Raw genomic sequence first — 3521 nt, 5'->3', positions numbered from 1 at the left:
TATGTCAAAAGCTCAAACACCACTTCAAATGGCATTATTTTTTGTGGAGGTAAAGCCATTACCTAATATTGTTTTAACAATGCCTTTTGAAATGTACATACATTTCCAGTCAGCCAGATTCTTCCTTTTCACTAAATACTGAACATTCTTTTCTTCCCCTCACTGTTGTCTTTGGCTGTAGAAATTGTACTTTCCACTTTCATAAAAACTGCAGGGGTAATATGACTGCATGTATAGTTTTTGAGTGGACTTCTTGCATTCTGACAAAATGGCTATGTTAACTCATCTCACAGCGGTTCGAGGGCTTGCATGCTTTGCTTGGGTAGTTGTGACTGAAAATGCAATTCTATGTATTTTCTAGTGCTGTGCCATGCTGAATGGTTGAAAAGCTGTCATGTTCTTCTTCACAGTAGGCTACACAACTATGTGATAGACAAAATGATGCCTCTACAAAATGTACAAAATTGCTTTGGGGTCTTTAAGGAAAACAGAAACACCATTACATGTTTTAATCTTTCTTAACAACTTATTTTCTCCGAAGTTATAAGTAAAATGTCTTAACTGGAAGTTTGTATAGCCAGGCATTGGTGATGTAATACACAAAGCCATATACCATTTCACATTTTCTTATCAAACTTTAATTAGTATCTCCTGACAGCATTCCCAGCAAAAACAAAGTGTCGTTACCACGAGCTATTGTGTCCTAAGAAAATGTCTTTACATATCTCTCATCTCTCATTCACTCCTTTATCTCTGAGGGTAGTTTCCCAAGGGATCCCTCGCACTAGTACCCTAAACAGCCAAAAGTTTGCCTTTCTGAGATTTAGTGTCTTGCCTTTATATTCTGCCCATCCCGAATCCATCACGACTGAGAATTCTACCAGAGCATGTTCACCAAAGCCCAGGGTATCTCCAGTCTTGATCCCTCTGATAAGTTTTTCAGCATTGGTGAGCAACAGGTCCAGCAGCGTATCTCCTCTGGTTGCTCTTTCTATCACCTCTGCTAGGAAGCTGTCCTCAATGCATTCTAGTAGTCTCCTGGATTGCTTGCAGTTTGCTGTGTTGCTTTTCCAGTAGGTGTCAGGGTGGTTGAAGCCACCTAGTAAGATCAGGGCCTTCAAGCATGATGCTTCCTGTAGCTGAAAAAATAGCTCTTCCTCAATATCCCCTCCTTGATCGGGTGGCCTGTAGAAGACACCAACCATTAAGTTTCCTGTGTTGGTTTGGTCTCTTAATTTTTACATGTAAACTCTCAACCTATGCATTGCTGTTCTTCAAAGACAGCTCCATTCAGTCAATCCCCACCCCCCCCCCCCCCAGTTTTGTTTGTTTGTTTGTTTTTCATCCCACTACGTTTCTGTGACAGCAATCATGTCATAGTTTTCTAGCTGGGCAGTGGCTACCAGCTCCTCCTGTTTGGTATTCGTGCTGTGTGCATTGGTATAGAGGTACTTCATTTGGTCTTTTGACTGTCTGACCTTTTTGACAGAACCTTTCTGGAGGGACGATATGGTGATAACCAGCAGAAAGACCATCCTATTCATCTGAGAGGCTGAAAAACTGGTTAATGAAAGTCTCTAGCAGTGAGGAGAAGCCCTGGCCCAACGCAATAGTAAGAAGATGAAGGGTTGAGGAATCTTTTGAAACTGTAGGTGGTTTGAAGGAGAGGCTTTTGGATATGGATTTAAAGTACTCTGAGAATTCAGTTGAGTATTGTATCAATTTAAATCTTTAGCTTTACAAAAAAAGGTATGACAATGGAATTTCCAACATTTTTAGGATGAGATTCCTGGAACATTCATTCACTAATTTTTTATTTCCAATATTGACCAAATTGATGAATGATTTTCAGCTCCACAAGGGTACTTATTAAGGCAATGCACTCTCAATGAATGATGATGATAGATGCTTCCAAAGAGCTGATGTAGGCCTCAATATTACCTACAGCAGAAAACAGGGATCCCACCAGTGGAGTGGCTATGGGGCAATATATCTCAAAATGGTTATGGGGTCAGGTTTTTCTGTGGTACTTGAACTTTACAGGTTTGCCAAGGGATGTGTTTGCCATGCATAGGAAATGGTTAAGGGGTCAGAAAGAGAACCCAGATCACTTTGGCCCTAATCCAGCAGCTCCATTGAGCAGGACACGGGCTTGGCTTGGTTTTAAAAAAGCATAAAACTTCACTTTAAACCTCCTGGAGTTTTCTTTCTTGGGTTGAGGGTTTCACCAGATGCGTTCACCTTGTAAAAACATGTACGTGGAAAGAGTATAAAAGGGTTAACTGAGTCAACAACGCGCAGCTGTAAAGTTCAGTGCAATAAAGCTGAAAATATTGCCAGTTTCAGAGAGAATTCGGACTAACCACCCCCAGGCCTGCCCTAACAGCACTGGAAATCATTCCACGGCTGTTTGCTGCTGCTTTCTTTCCTGCCTGCCTGACAATTTTACGAGAAAACCCGTTGCTAGCAGCAATAGGGTACTTTGCCCACAACACAGCACTCTTGGGCTGACTAGCTGTCGCACTTTATAGCTAATAACGGAATGAAGATGATTGTATTGTTATTATTGTTATTATTGTTATTATCGAGTTCCTCACAGCCCTGCACCAGAAGGCCCTGTCACCCAACGGCCGTTGGCAGCCCTGTTTTGGGGAGGAAAGGCCTGGCAGGGGTAGGAAGGAGGGCAGAGGAGAGGTTGTGCAATGCGAATTCCTGTCATTTTGATCAAACTGTTGCAAAATGTGGCTGAAAACTGCATATGCTTCGCTATACGCTGGCAGGCAGAGAAGCTTTGGGGCCTGCGGGACACCGCCCGCAGCCCCTTTAAGGGAGGCCGGGCGCGGGAGCGCCGCCATGGCAACGCCTTGACAGCCGCGACCGGAAGAGATCGGGGGGGGGTCGGAGGTCGCTGCTGGCAGCGCCAAGATGGCGGCGGCCATGGCGGCGCTGGGCGCTGGTGCGGCCGCGGTCCGCGCACCGGCGGCCCTGTGAGCGGGCGGGGGCTGCTCCCGGCGCGGCGCCGCCTCCCCTCAGGTGAGGCCGGGCCCCGGGGGCTCTTTCGGGTGGGTTGCGGTGGCCGAGGGCGGCGGGGCTGCAGCCACGGGGCTCGTTCGGTGGGGCCCGGCCTTACCTGCTGCCCTTCCTCCCCAGGCATGGCCGGAGCGTTGTAGGAGGGCTGCGAGCCGCGGAGATGCCGGGCGGGGACACGCCGCAGGGGAGTGCCTGAGATCGTCTGGGAACACGTTGTGTGAAAAGTGTACGTCACGAAACCTTGGCTTCAGTACCTTTAATTCTGTTATATCTAAAGGGACAGTCGCATGATTGTTGTTATACTCTCATCCTTAGCATCTGTCCTTCTTAAGAAAGCAGAGTCAGTGTAGACTTCTGTAGAAGATTACAGTAAAGTTCTGTGTAGATTTGTTTCATTTTTTTTTTCCAACCATACTCCTGTGGTTTTCCCTAGTCGCCGTGCCTCTTGTCACTTCTCCCATTGGTGACGCCGTGCGTGCTGCTATCTCGGC

At 46.5% G+C, this 3521-nt stretch overlaps 1 protein-coding gene and 1 long non-coding RNA gene across 2 annotated transcripts in view; one reads left to right on the top strand and one right to left on the bottom strand.

Annotated features, from left to right (window-relative positions):
• Positions 1 to 612: 612 nt before the first annotated feature.
• Positions 613 to 3242, bottom strand: LOC310897543. The gene is made up of 2 exons (XR_014582376.1): positions 3131 to 3242; positions 613 to 1185 (listed from the first exon to the last, which is right to left on the bottom strand). It is a non-coding gene; the product is annotated as an uncharacterized lncRNA (long non-coding RNA).
• LCLAT1 (lysocardiolipin acyltransferase 1) overlaps positions 3001 to 3521 on the top strand; it is a 98495-nt gene continuing 97974 nt past the window's right edge. Inside the window, exons 1-2 of the mRNA XM_083831250.1 lie at positions 3001 to 3033; positions 3151 to 3256. The gene's annotated coding sequence lies outside the window, so the exon portion shown is untranslated. The remainder of the gene's footprint in view (positions 3034 to 3150; positions 3257 to 3521) is intronic.

Source organism: Anser anser, assembly GCF_964211835.1.
Source record: "Anser anser genome assembly, chromosome: 3".
NCBI classification, from domain to species: Eukaryota; Metazoa; Chordata; class Aves; order Anseriformes; family Anatidae; genus Anser; species Anser anser.
This window is presented reverse-complemented; position numbering and strand designations above follow the sequence as displayed.